Raw genomic sequence first — 14,102 nt, forward strand, 5'->3', positions numbered from 1 at the left:
ATCATGCATTGAGAGTGCGGACAACTGCGCCCAATGAACGGCATTTTGCTTATAATTCACTTACTATTGTAAGCAAGCTTTTCATACTTTATACTATGACGGTTTGTTTGTAGACTGACCTTTCTTTGGATGTCCTCTTTTCTGACCTCAAAAGTTCCTAAAGGCCCCAGCGAGAATTGAACTCGCAACCCCTGGTTTACAAGACCAGTGCTCTAACCACTGAGCTATGGAGCCTTACCTGTAAGCATTATAGTTATGTGTCATCATGAAGGGCTCACCCATTCACATACACACAACCACATCGCACCGTCTGGTAGGTATTTAACTATGCTAATGCAGCAGTGATATATTCTATCACCCAAAAGTCACACCATTTATAAAAACACTGAATAATTTACCTCTAAATGTATATATCCTCTGAAATTGTTACAGTGTCATTTTGTGTCACAGTATACTTGTATACAGCTAAAACGACTCGAAATTTGCTTGACTTTGGCACTGGAAGGTGGTAGAATAAGTAACACCGACTACTACACCTCACAAGTGCTCTACATGGCATTGTGGACTGGTCTACTGTGCTAGCTTTTGGATCAACTTCAAGGTGAGCTTGAACAAGTCAAAAAATGTTCAGCTGTTTCAAACACACCTAGACAGTTTGAGAAATGGTGAGATGTCAACTAAAGACAGACAAGACTCATGGGTATTGGATCCAAATCACATCAAATTTGGGTCTACCGATGATGTTCTTCCAACTCCCCAAAACAAAGTCAGTGGTTATGTGGAGATATGGGCAGTAAAATCTGGTCGCTCTCACAAAAACCTTGTATGGTCAGTGGGAAGGTGGAGTGAGTTGGTTCAGACATTTCAGTTTGTTCCAATACAACTTATAAATGACCAAAATAGTGGGTGTGAAAGTTGCGCTGGACGTTTTAGACCAAAGAACCAAAATTTGGTCCTACCAAAACAGGAGGTCTAAGTCTCTGGTTGAATTTCTTTGCTGTGTGAAAACACGTGTTTGGAGAGGTCAAACCTTTGGACCAATTACAGGCAGTTGTGGGAAGGCTATTACTATGATATTGTATTATGCAGGGTATTGGCTAAGAGTAGCAAAACGAGAGTTATCAGAAGAAGGTGAAAGAGATAATCTTTGGTTGAAGTCAAGAAGAAGACAGATTATTTGGGCAGATGCATCATGATATTGTTGAACAGGTGACACCGATCATGCATGGAGAGTGCGGACAACTGCGCCCAATGAACGGCATTTTGCTTATAATTCACTTACTATTGTAAGCAAGCTTTTCATACTTTATACTATGCCGGTTTGTTTGTAGACTGACCTTTCTTTGGATGTCCTCTTTTCTGACCTCAAAAGTTCCTAAAGGCCCCAGCGAGAATTGAACTCACGACCCCTGGTTTACAAGACCAGTGCTCTAACCACTGAGCTATGGAGCCTTACCTGTAAGCATTATAGTTATGTGTCATCATGAAGGGCTCACCCATTCACATACACACAACCACATCGCACCGTCTGGTAGGTATTTAACTATGCTAATGCAGCAGTGATATATTCTATCACCCAAAAGTCACACCATTTATAAAAACACTGAATAATTTACCTCTAAATGTATATATCCTCTGAAATTGTTACAGTGTCATTTTGTGTCACAGTATACTTGTATACAGCTAAAACGACTCGAAATTTGCTTGACTTTGGCACTGGAAGGTGGTAGAATAAGTAACACCGACTACTACACCTCACAAGTGCTCTACATGGCATTGTGGACTGGTCTACTGTGCTAGCTTTTGGATCAACTTCAAGGTGAGCTTGAACAAGTCAAAAAATGTTCAGCTGTTTCAAACACACCTAGACAGTTTGAGAAATGGTGAGATGTCAACTAAAGACAGACAAGACTCATGGGTATTGGATCCAAATCACATCAAATTTGGGTCTACCGATGATGTTCTTCCAACTCCCCAAAACAAAGTCAGTGGTTATGTGGAGATATGGGCAGTAAAATCTGGTCGCTCTCACAAAAACCTTGTATGGTCAGTGGGAAGGTGGAGTGAGTTGGTTCAGACATTTCAGTTTGTTCCAATACAACTTATAAATGACCAAAATAGTGGGTGTGAAAGTTGCGCTGGACATTTTAGACCAAAGAACCAAAATTTGGTCCTACCAAAACAGGAGGTCTAAGTCTATGGTTGAATTTCTTTGCTGTGTGAAAACACGTGTTTGGATAGGTCAAACCTTTGGACCAATTACAGGCAGTTGTGGGAAGGCTATGACTATGATATTGTATTATGCAGGGTATTGGCTAAGAGTAGCAAAACGAGAGTTATCAGAAGAAGGTGAAAGAGATAATCTTTGGTTGAAGTCAAGAAGAAGACAGATTATTTGGGCAGATGCATCATGATATTGTTGAACAGGTGACACCGATCATGCATGGAGAGTGCGGACAACTGCGCCCAATGAACGGCATTTTGCTTATAATTCACTTACTATTGTAAGCAAGCTTTTCATACTTTATACTATGACGGTTTGTTTGTAGACTGACCTTTCTTTGGATGTCCTCTTTTCTGACCTCAAAAGTTCCTAAAGGCCCCAGCGAGAATTGAACTCGCAACCCCTGGTTTACAAGACCAGTGCTCTAACCACTGAGCTATGGAGCCTTACCTGTAAGCATTATAGTTATGTGTCATCATGAAGGGCTCACCCATTCACATACACACAACCACATCTGCACCGTCTGGTAGGTATTTAACTATGCTAATGCAGCAGTGATATATTATATCACCCAAAAGTCACACCATTTATAAAAACACTGAATAATTTACCTCTAAATGTATATATCCTGTGAAATTGTTACAGTGTCATTTTGTGTCACAGTATACTTGTATACAGCTAAAACGACTCGAAATTTGCTTGACTTTGGCACTGGAAGGTGGTAGAATAAGTAACACCGACTACTACACCTCACAAGTGCTCTACATGGCATTGTGGACTGGTCTACTGTGCTAGCTTTTGGATCAACTTCAAGGTGAGCTTGAACAAGTCAAAAAATGTTCAGCTGTTTCAAACACACCTAGACAGTTTGAGAAATGGTGAGATGTCAACTAAAGACAGACAAGACTCATGGGTATTGGATCCAAATCACATCAAATTTGGGTCTACCGATGATGTTCTTCCAACTCCCCAAAACAAAGTCAGTGGTTATGTGGAGATATGGGCAGTAAAATCTGGTCGCTCTCACAAAAACCTTGTATGGTCAGTGGGAAGGTGGAGTGAGTTGGTTCAGACATTTCAGTTTGTTCCAATACAACTTATAAATGACCAAAATAGTGGGTGTGAAAGTTGCGCTGGACGTTTTAGACCAAAGAACCAAAATTTGGTCCTACCAAAACAGGAGGTCTAAGTCTCTGGTTGAATTTCTTTGCTGTGTGAAAACACGTGTTTGGAGAGGTCAAACCTTTGGACCAATTACAGGCAGTTGTGGGAAGGCTATTACTATGATATTGTATTATGCAGGGTATTGGCTAAGAGTAGCAAAACGAGAGTTATCAGAAGAAGGTGAAAGTGATAATCTGTGGTTGAAGTCAAGAAGAAGACAGATTATTTGGGCAGATGCATCATGATATTGTTGAACCGGTGACACCGATCATGCATTGAGAGTGCGGACAACTGCGCCCAATGAACGGCATTTTGCTTATAATTCACTTACTATTGTAAGCAAGCTTTTCATACTTTATACTATGACGGTTTGTTTGTAGACTGACCTTTCTTTGGATGTCCTCTTTTCTGACCTCAAAAGTTCCTAAAGGCCCCAGCGAGAATTGAACTCGCAACCCCTGGTTTACAAGACCAGTGCTCTAACCACTGAGCTATGGAGCCTTACCTGTAAGCATTATAGTTATGTGTCATCATGAAGGGCTCACCCATTCACATACACACAACCACATCGCACCGTCTGGTAGGTATTTAACTATGCTAATGCAGCAGTGATATATTCTATCACCCAAAAGTCACACCATTTATAAAAACACTGAATAATTTACCTCTAAATGTATATATCCTCTGAAATTGTTAGTGTCATTTTGTGTCACAGTATACTTGTATACAGCTAAAACGACTCGAAATTTGCTTGACTTTGGCACTGGAAGGTGGTAGAATAAGTAACACCGACTACTACACCTCACAAGTGCTCTACATGGCATTGTGGACTGGTCTACTGTGCTAGCTTTTGGATCAACTTCAAGGTGAGCTTGAACAAGTCAAAAAATGTTCAGCTGTTTCAAACACACCTAGACAGTTTGAGAAATGGTGAGATGTCAACTAAAGACAGACAAGACTCATGGGTATTGGATCCAAATCACATCAAATTTGGGTCTACCGATGATGTTCTTCCAACTCCCCAAAACAAAGTCAGTGGTTATGTGGAGATATGGGCAGTAAAATCTGGTCGCTCTCACAAAAACCTTGTATGGTCAGTGGGAAGGTGGAGTGAGTTGGTTCAGACATTTCAGTTTGTTCCAATACAACTTATAAATGACCAAAATAGTGGGTGTGAAAGTTGCGCTGGACGTTTTAGACCAAAGAACCAAAATTTGGTCCTACCAAAACAGGAGGTCTAAGTCTCTGGTTGAATTTCTTTGCTGTGTGAAAACACGTGTTTGGAGAGGTCAAACCTTTGGACCAATTACAGGCAGTTGTGGGAAGGCTATTACTATGATATTGTATTATGCAGGGTATTGGCTAAGAGTAGCAAAACGAGAGTTATCAGAAGAAGGTGAAAGTGATAATCTGTGGTTGAAGTCAAGAAGAAGACAGATTATTTGGGCAGATGCATCATGATATTGTTGAACCGGTGACACCGATCATGCATTGAGAGTGCGGACAACTGCGCCCAATGAACGGCATTTTGCTTATAATTCACTTACTATTGTAAGCAAGCTTTTCATACTTTATACTATGACGGTTTGTTTGTAGACTGACCTTTCTTTGGATGTCCTCTTTTCTGACCTCAAAAGTTCCTAAAGGCCCCAGCGAGAATTGAACTCGCAACCCCTGGTTTACAAGACCAGTGCTCTAACCACTGAGCTATGGAGCCTTACCTGTAAGCATTATAGTTATGTGTCATCATGAAGGGCTCACCCATTCACATACACACAACCACATCGCACCGTCTGGTAGGTATTTAACTATGCTAATGCAGCAGTGATATATTCTATCACCCAAAAGTCACACCATTTATAAAAACACTGAATAATTTACCTCTAAATGTATATATCCTCTGAAATTGTTACAGTGTCATTTTGTGTCACAGTATACTTGTATACAGCTAAAACGACTCGAAATTTGCTTGACTTTGGCACTGGAAGGTGGTAGAATAAGTAACACCGACTACTACACCTCACAAGTGCTCTACATGGCATTGTGGACTGGTCTACTGTGCTAGCTTTTGGATCAACTTCAAGGTGAGCTTGAACAAGTCAAAAAATGTTCAGCTGTTTCAAACACACCTAGACAGTTTGAGAAATGGTGAGATGTCAACTAAAGACAGACAAGACTCATGGGTATTGGATCCAAATCACATCAAATTTGGGTCTACCGATGATGTTCTTCCAACTCCCCAAAACAAAGTCAGTGGTTATGTGGAGATATGGGCAGTAAAATCTGGTCGCTCTCACAAAAACCTTGTATGGTCAGTGGGAAGGTGGAGTGAGTTGGTTCAGACATTTCAGTTTGTTCCAATACAACTTATAAATGACCAAAATAGTGGGTGTGAAAGTTGCGCTGGACGTTTTAGACCAAAGAACCAAAATTTGGTCCTACCAAAACAGGAGGTCTAAGTCTATGGTTGAATTTCTTTGCTGTGTGAAAACACGTGTTTGGATAGGTCAAACCTTTGGACCAATTACAGGCAGTTGTGGGAAGGCTATGACTATGATATTGTATTATGCAGGGTATTGGCTAAGAGTAGCAAAACGAGAGTTATCAGAAGAAGGTGAAAGAGATAATCTTTGGTTGAAGTCAAGAAGAAGACAGATTATTTGGGCAGATGCATCATGATATTGTTGAACAGGTGACACCGATCATGCATGGAGAGTGCGGACAACTGCGCCCAATGAACGGCATTTTGCTTATAATTCACTTACTATTGTAAGCAAGCTTTTCATACTTTATACTATGACGGTTTGTTTGTAGACTGACCTTTCTTTGGATGTCCTCTTTTCTGACCTCAAAAGTTCCTAAAGGCCCCAGCGAGAATTGAACTCGCGACCCCTGGTTTACAAGACCAGTGCTCTAACCACTGAGCTATGGAGCCTTACCTGTAAGCATTATAGTTATGTGTCATCATGAAGGGCTCACCCATTCACATACACACAACCACATCTGCACCGTCTGGTAGGTATTTAACTATGCTAATGCAGCAGTGATATATTATATCACCCAAAAGTCACACCATTTATAAAAACACTGAATAATTTACCTCTAAATGTATATATCCTGTGAAATTGTTACAGTGTCATTTTGTGTCACAGTATACTTGTATACAGCTAAAACGACTCGAAATTTGCTTGACTTTGGCACTGGAAGGTGGTAGAATAAGTAACACCGACTACTACACCTCACAAGTGCTCTACATGGCATTGTGGACTGGTCTACTGTGCTAGCTTTTGGATCAACTTCAAGGTGAGCTTGAACAAGTCAAAAAATGTTCAGCTGTTTCAAACACACCTAGACAGTTTGAGAAATGGTGAGATGTCAACTAAAGACAGACAAGACTCATGGGTATTGGATCCAAATCACATCAAATTTGGGTCTACCGATGATGTTCTTCCAACTCCCCAAAACAAAGTCAGTGGTTATGTGGAGATATGGGCAGTAAAATCTGGTCGCTCTCACAAAAACCTTGTATGGTCAGTGGGAAGGTGGAGTGAGTTGGTTCAGACATTTCAGTTTGTTCCAATACAACTTATAAATGACCAAAATAGTGGGTGTGAAAGTTGCGCTGGACGTTTTAGACCAAAGAACCAAAATTTGGTCCTACCAAAACAGGAGGTCTAAGTCTCTGGTTGAATTTCTTTGCTGTGTGAAAACACGTGTTTGGAGAGGTCAAACCTTTGGACCAATTACAGGCAGTTGTGGGAAGGCTATTACTATGATATTGTATTATGCAGGGTATTGGCTAAGAGTAGCAAAACGAGAGTTATCAGAAGAAGGTGAAAGTGATAATCTGTGGTTGAAGTCAAGAAGAAGACAGATTATTTGGGCAGATGCATCATGATATTGTTGAACCGGTGACACCGATCAAGCATTGAGAGTGCGGACAACTGCGCCCAATGAACGGCATTTTGCTTATAATTCACTTACTATTGTAAGCAAGCTTTTCATACTTTATACTATGACGGTTTGTTTGTAGACTGACCTTTCTTTGGATGTCCTCTTTTCTGACCTCAAAAGTTCCTAAAGGCCCCAGCGAGAATTGAACTCGCAACCCCTGGTTTACAAGACCAGTGCTCTAACCACTGAGCTATGGAGCCTTACCTGTAAGCATTATAGTTATGTGTCATCATGAAGGGCTCACCCATTCACATACACACAACCACATCGCACCGTCTGGTAGGTATTTAACTATGCTAATGCAGCAGTGATATATTCTATCACCCAAAAGTCACACCATTTATAAAAACACTGAATAATTTACCTCTAAATGTATATATCCTCTGAAATTGTTACAGTGTCATTTTGTGTCACAGTATACTTGTATACAGCTAAAACGACTCGAAATTTGCTTGACTTTGGCACTGGAAGGTGGTAGAATAAGTAACACCGACTACTACACCTCACAAGTGCTCTACATGGCATTGTGGACTGGTCTACTGTGCTAGCTTTTGGATCAACTTCAAGGTGAGCTTGAACAAGTCAAAAAATGTTCAGCTGTTTCAAACACACCTAGACAGTTTGAGAAATGGTGAGATGTCAACTAAAGACAGACAAGACTCATGGGTATTGGATCCAAATCACATCAAATTTGGGTCTACCGATGATGTTCTTCCAACTCCCCAAAACAAAGTCAGTGGTTATGTGGAGATATGGGCAGTAAAATCTGGTCGCTCTCACAAAAACCTTGTATGGTCAGTGGGAAGGTGGAGTGAGTTGGTTCAGACATTTCAGTTTGTTCCAATACAACTTATAAATGACCAAAATAGTGGGTGTGAAAGTTGCGCTGGACGTTTTAGACCAAAGAACCAAAATTTGGTCCTACCAAAACAGGAGGTCTAAGTCTCTGGTTGAATTTCTTTGCTGTGTGAAAACACGTGTTTGGAGAGGTCAAACCTTTGGACCAATTACAGGCAGTTGTGGGAAGGCTATTACTATGATATTGTATTATGCAGGGTATTGGCTAAGAGTAGCAAAACGAGAGTTATCAGAAGAAGGTGAAAGTGATAATCTGTGGTTGAAGTCAAGAAGAAGACAGATTATTTGGGCAGATGCATCATGATATTGTTGAACCGGTGACACCGATCATGCATTGAGAGTGCGGACAACTGCGCCCAATGAACGGCATTTTGCTTATAATTCACTTACTATTGTAAGCAAGCTTTTCATACTTTATACTATGACGGTTTGTTTGTAGACTGACCTTTCTTTGGATGTCCTCTTTTCTGACCTCAAAAGTTCCTAAAGGCCCCAGCGAGAATTGAACTCGCAACCCCTGGTTTACAAGACCAGTGCTCTAACCACTGAGCTATGGAGCCTTACCTGTAAGCATTATAGTTATGTGTCATCATGAAGGGCTCACCCATTCACATACACACAACCACATCGCACCGTCTGGTAGGTATTTAACTATGCTAATGCAGCAGTGATATATTCTATCACCCAAAAGTCACACCATTTATAAAAACACTGAATAATTTACCTCTAAATGTATATATCCTCTGAAATTGTTACAGTGTCATTTTGTGTCACAGTATACTTGTATACAGCTAAAACGACTCGAAATTTGCTTGACTTTGGCACTGGAAGGTGGTAGAATAAGTAACACCGACTACTACACCTCACAAGTGCTCTACATGGCATTGTGGACTGGTCTACTGTGCTAGCTTTTGGATCAACTTCAAGGTGAGCTTGAACAAGTCAAAAAATGTTCAGCTGTTTCAAACACACCTAGACAGTTTGAGAAATGGTGAGATGTCAACTAAAGACAGACAAGACTCATGGGTATTGGATCCAAATCACATCAAATTTGGGTCTACCGATGATGTTCTTCCAACTCCCCAAAACAAAGTCAGTGGTTATGTGGAGATATGGGCAGTAAAATCTGGTCGCTCTCACAAAAACCTTGTATGGTCAGTGGGAAGGTGGAGTGAGTTGGTTCAGACATTTCAGTTTGTTCCAATACAACTTATAAATGACCAAAATAGTGGGTGTGAAAGTTGCGCTGGACATTTTAGACCAAAGAACCAAAATTTGGTCCTACCAAAACAGGAGGTCTAAGTCTATGGTTGAATTTCTTTGCTGTGTGAAAACACGTGTTTGGATAGGTCAAACCTTTGGACCAATTACAGGCAGTTGTGGGAAGGCTATGACTATGATATTGTATTATGCAGGGTATTGGCTAAGAGTAGCAAAACGAGAGTTATCAGAAGAAGGTGAAAGAGATAATCTTTGGTTGAAGTCAAGAAGAAGACAGATTATTTGGGCAGATGCATCATGATATTGTTGAACAGGTGACACCGATCATGCATGGAGAGTGCGGACAACTGCGCCCAATGAACGGCATTTTGCTTATAATTCACTTACTATTGTAAGCAAGCTTTTCATACTTTATACTATGACGGTTTGTTTGTAGACTGACCTTTCTTTGGATGTCCTCTTTTCTGACCTCAAAAGTTCCTAAAGGCCCCAGCGAGAATTGAACTCGCGACCCCTGGTTTACAAGACCAGTGCTCTAACCACTGAGCTATGGAGCCTTACCTGTAAGCATTATAGTTATGTGTCATCATGAAGGGCTCACCCATTCACATACACACAACCACATCTGCACCGTCTGGTAGGTATTTAACTATGCTAATGCAGCAGTGATATATTATATCACCCAAAAGTCACACCATTTATAAAAACACTGAATAATTTACCTCTAAATGTATATATCCTCTGAAATTGTTACAGTGTCATTTTGTGTCACAGTATACTTGTATACAGCTAAAACGACTCGAAATTTGCTTGACTTTGGCACTGGAAGGTGGTAGAATAAGTAACACCGACTACTACACCTCACAAGTGCTCTACATGGCATTGTGGACTGGTCTACTGTGCTAGCTTTTGGATCAACTTCAAGGTGAGCTTGAACAAGTCAAAAAATGTTCAGCTGTTTCAAACACACCTAGACAGTTTGAGAAATGGTGAGATGTCAACTAAAGACAGACAAGACTCATGGGTATTGGATCCAAATCACATCAAATTTGGGTCTACCGATGATGTTCTTCCAACTCCCCAAAACAAAGTCAGTGGTTATGTGGAGATATGGGCAGTAAAATCTGGTCGCTCTCACAAAAACCTTGTATGGTCAGTGGGAAGGTGGAGTGAGTTGGTTCAGACATTTCAGTTTGTTCCAATACAACTTATAAATGACCAAAATAGTGGGTGTGAAAGTTGCGCTGGACGTTTTAGACCAAAGAACCAAAATTTGGTCCTACCAAAACAGCAGGTCTAAGTCTATGGTTGAATTTCTTTGCTGTGTGAAAACACGTGTTTGGATAGGTCAAACCTTTGGACCAATTACAGGCAGTTGTGGGAAGGCTATGACTATGATATTGTATTATGCAGGGTATTGGCTAAGAGTAGCAAAACGAGAGTTATCAGAAGAAGGTGAAAGAGATAATCTTTGGTTGAAGTCAAGAAGAAGACAGATTATTTGGGCAGATGCATCATGATATTGTTGAACAGGTGACACCGATCATGCATGGAGAGTGCGGACAACTGCGCCCAATGAACGGCATTTTGCTTATAATTCACTTACTATTGTAAGCAAGCTTTTCATACTTTATACTATGCCGGTTTGTTTGTAGACTGACCTTTCTTTGGATGTCCTCTTTTCTGACCTCAAAAGTTCCTAAAGGCCCCAGCGAGAATTGAACTCGCGACCCCTGGTTTACAAGACCAGTGCTCTAACCACTGAGCTATGGAGCCTTACCTGTGAGCATTATAGTTATGTGTCATCATGAAGGGCTCACCCATTCACATACACACAACCACATCTGCACCGTCTGGTAGGTATTTAACTATGCTAATGCAGCAGTGATATATTCTATCACCCAAAAGTCACACCATTTATAAAAACACTGAATAATTTACCTCTAAATGTATATATCCTCTGAAATTGTTACAGTGTCATTTTGTGTCACAGTATACTTGTATACAGCTAAAACGACTCGAAATTTGCTTGACTTTGGCACTGGAAGGTGGTACAATAAGTAACACCGACTACTACACCTCACAAGTGCTCTACATGGCATTGTGGACTGGTCTACTGTGCTAGCTTTTGGATCAACTTCAAGGTGAGCTTGAACAAGTCAAAAAATGTTCAGCTGTTTCAAACACACCTAGACAGTTTGAGAAATGGTGAGATGTCAACTAAAGACAGACAAGACTCATGGGTATTGGATCCAAATCACATCAAATTTGGGTCTACCGATGATGTTCTTCCAACTCCCCAAAACAAAGTCAGTGGTTATGTGGAGATATGGGCAGTAAAATCTGGTCGCTCTCACAAAAACCTTGTATGGTCAGTGGGAAGGTGGAGTGAGTTGGTTCAGACATTTCAGTTTGTTCCAATACAACTTATAAATGACCAAAATAGTGGGTGTGAAAGTTGCGCTGGACGTTTTAGACCAAAGAACCAAAATTTGGTCCTACCAAAACAGGAGGTCTAAGTCTCTGGTTGAATTTCTTTGCTGTGTGAAAACACGTGTTTGGAGAGGTCAAACCTTTGGACCAATTACAGGCAGTTGTGGGAAGGCTATTACTATGATATTGTATTATGCAGGGTATTGGCTAAGAGTAGCAAAACGAGAGTTATCAGAAGAAGGTGAAAGTGATAATCTGTGGTTGAAGTCAAGAAGAAGACAGATTATTTGGGCAGATGCATCATGATATTGTTGAACCGGTGACACCGATCATGCATTGAGAGTGCGGACAACTGCGCCCAATGAACGGCATTTTGCTTATAATTCACTTACTATTGTAAGCAAGCTTTTCATACTTTATACTATGACGGTTTGTTTGTAGACTGACCTTTCTTTGGATGTCCTCTTTTCTGACCTCAAAAGTTCCTAAAGGCCCCAGCGAGAATTGAACTCGCAACCCCTGGTTTACAAGACCAGTGCTCTAACCACTGAGCTATGGAGCCTTACCTGTAAGCATTATAGTTATGTGTCATCATGAAGGGCTCACCCATTCACATACACACAACCACATCTGCACCGTCTGGTAGGTATTTAACTATGCTAATGCAGCAGTGATATATTATATCACCCAAAAGTCACACCATTTATAAAAACACTGAATAATTTACCTCTAAATGTATATATCCTGTGAAATTGTTACAGTGTCATTTTGTGTCACAGTATACTTGTATACAGCTAAAACGACTCGAAATTTGCTTGACTTTGGCACTGGAAGGTGGTAGAATAAGTAACACCGACTACTACACCTCACAAGTGCTCTACATGGCATTGTGGACTGGTCTACTGTGCTAGCTTTTGGATCAACTTCAAGGTGAGCTTGAACAAGTCAAAAAATGTTCAGCTGTTTCAAACACACCTAGACAGTTTGAGAAATGGTGAGATGTCAACTAAAGACAGACAAGACTCATGGGTATTGGATCCAAATCACATCAAATTTGGGTCTACCGATGATGTTCTTCCAACTCCCCAAAACAAAGTCAGTGGTTATGTGGAGATATGGGCAGTAAAATCTGGTCGCTCTCACAAAAACCTTGTATGGTCAGTGGGAAGGTGGAGTGAGTTGGTTCAGACATTTCAGTTTGTTCCAATACAACTTATAAATGACCAAAATAGTGGGTGTGAAAGTTGCGCTGGACGTTTTAGACCAAAGAACCAAAATTTGGTCCTACCAAAACAGGAGGTCTAAGTCTCTGGTTGAATTTCTTTGCTGTGTGAAAACACGTGTTTGGAGAGGTCAAACCTTTGGACCAATTACAGGCAGTTGTGGGAAGGCTATTACTATGATATTGTATTATGCAGGGTATTGGCTAAGAGTAGCAAAACGAGAGTTATCAGAAGAAGGTGAAAGTGATAATCTGTGGTTGAAGTCAAGAAGAAGACAGATTATTTGGGCAGATGCATCATGATATTGTTGAACCGGTGACACCGATCAAGCATTGAGAGTGCGGACAACTGCGCCCAATGAACGGCATTTTGCTTATAATTCACTTACTATTGTAAGCAAGCTTTTCATACTTTATACTATGACGGTTTGTTTGTAGACTGACCTTTCTTTGGATGTCCTCTTTTCTGACCTCAAAAGTTCCTAAAGGCCCCAGCGAGAATTGAACTCGCAACCCCTGGTTTACAAGACCAGTGCTCTAACCACTGAGCTATGGAGCCTTACCTGTAAGCATTATAGTTATGTGTCATCATGAAGGGCTCACCCATTCACATACACACAACCACATCGCACCGTCTGGTAGGTATTTAACTATGCTAATGCAGCAGTGATATATTCTATCACCCAAAAGTCACACCATTTATAAAAACACTGAATAATTTACCTCTAAATGTATATATCCTCTGAAATTGTTACAGTGTCATTTTGTGTCACAGTATACTTGTATACAGCTAAAACGACTCGAAATTTGCTTGACTTTGGCACTGGAAGGTGGTAGAATAAGTAACACCGACTACTACACCTCACAAGTGCTCTACATGGCATTGTGGACTGGTCTACTGTGCTAGCTTTTGGATCAACTTCAAGGTGAGCTTGAACAAGTCAAAAAATGTTCAGCTGTTTCAAACACACCTAGACAGTTTGAGAAATGGTGAGATGTCAACTAAAGACAGACAAGACTCATGGG

At 40.6% G+C, this 14,102-nt stretch overlaps 12 non-coding genes across 12 annotated transcripts; all 12 read right to left on the bottom strand.

Moving 5' to 3' along the window:
- Positions 1–161: 161 nt before the first annotated feature.
- Positions 162–234, bottom strand: trnat-ugu (transfer RNA threonine (anticodon UGU)). Its single transcript has one exon. It is a non-coding gene; the product is annotated as a tRNA-Thr (tRNA).
- Positions 235–1,379: 1,145 nt separating this feature from the next.
- trnat-ugu (transfer RNA threonine (anticodon UGU)) lies at positions 1,380–1,452 on the bottom strand. Its single transcript has one exon. It is a non-coding gene; the product is annotated as a tRNA-Thr (tRNA).
- Positions 1,453–2,597: 1,145 nt separating this feature from the next.
- On the bottom strand, positions 2,598–2,670 carry trnat-ugu (transfer RNA threonine (anticodon UGU)). Its single transcript has one exon. It is a non-coding gene; the product is annotated as a tRNA-Thr (tRNA).
- Positions 2,671–3,816: 1,146 nt separating this feature from the next.
- On the bottom strand, positions 3,817–3,889 carry trnat-ugu (transfer RNA threonine (anticodon UGU)). The gene has a single exon. It is a non-coding gene; the product is annotated as a tRNA-Thr (tRNA).
- A 1,143-nt stretch (positions 3,890–5,032) lies between these two features.
- On the bottom strand, positions 5,033–5,105 carry trnat-ugu (transfer RNA threonine (anticodon UGU)). The gene has a single exon. It is a non-coding gene; the product is annotated as a tRNA-Thr (tRNA).
- A 1,145-nt stretch (positions 5,106–6,250) lies between these two features.
- trnat-ugu (transfer RNA threonine (anticodon UGU)) lies at positions 6,251–6,323 on the bottom strand. The gene has a single exon. It is a non-coding gene; the product is annotated as a tRNA-Thr (tRNA).
- A 1,146-nt stretch (positions 6,324–7,469) lies between these two features.
- trnat-ugu (transfer RNA threonine (anticodon UGU)) lies at positions 7,470–7,542 on the bottom strand. The gene has a single exon. It is a non-coding gene; the product is annotated as a tRNA-Thr (tRNA).
- Positions 7,543–8,687: 1,145 nt separating this feature from the next.
- Positions 8,688–8,760, bottom strand: trnat-ugu (transfer RNA threonine (anticodon UGU)). The gene has a single exon. It is a non-coding gene; the product is annotated as a tRNA-Thr (tRNA).
- Positions 8,761–9,905: 1,145 nt separating this feature from the next.
- On the bottom strand, positions 9,906–9,978 carry trnat-ugu (transfer RNA threonine (anticodon UGU)). The gene has a single exon. It is a non-coding gene; the product is annotated as a tRNA-Thr (tRNA).
- A 1,146-nt stretch (positions 9,979–11,124) lies between these two features.
- On the bottom strand, positions 11,125–11,197 carry trnat-ugu (transfer RNA threonine (anticodon UGU)). The gene has a single exon. It is a non-coding gene; the product is annotated as a tRNA-Thr (tRNA).
- Positions 11,198–12,343: 1,146 nt separating this feature from the next.
- trnat-ugu (transfer RNA threonine (anticodon UGU)) lies at positions 12,344–12,416 on the bottom strand. Its single transcript has one exon. It is a non-coding gene; the product is annotated as a tRNA-Thr (tRNA).
- Positions 12,417–13,562: 1,146 nt separating this feature from the next.
- trnat-ugu (transfer RNA threonine (anticodon UGU)) lies at positions 13,563–13,635 on the bottom strand. Its single transcript has one exon. It is a non-coding gene; the product is annotated as a tRNA-Thr (tRNA).
- Between the last annotated feature and the right edge of the window lie 467 nt (positions 13,636–14,102).

The sequence above is a fragment of the Brachyhypopomus gauderio genome, chromosome 7 (assembly GCF_052324685.1).
Source record: "Brachyhypopomus gauderio isolate BG-103 chromosome 7, BGAUD_0.2, whole genome shotgun sequence".
In the NCBI taxonomy this organism is placed as follows: Eukaryota; Metazoa; Chordata; class Actinopteri; order Gymnotiformes; family Hypopomidae; genus Brachyhypopomus; species Brachyhypopomus gauderio.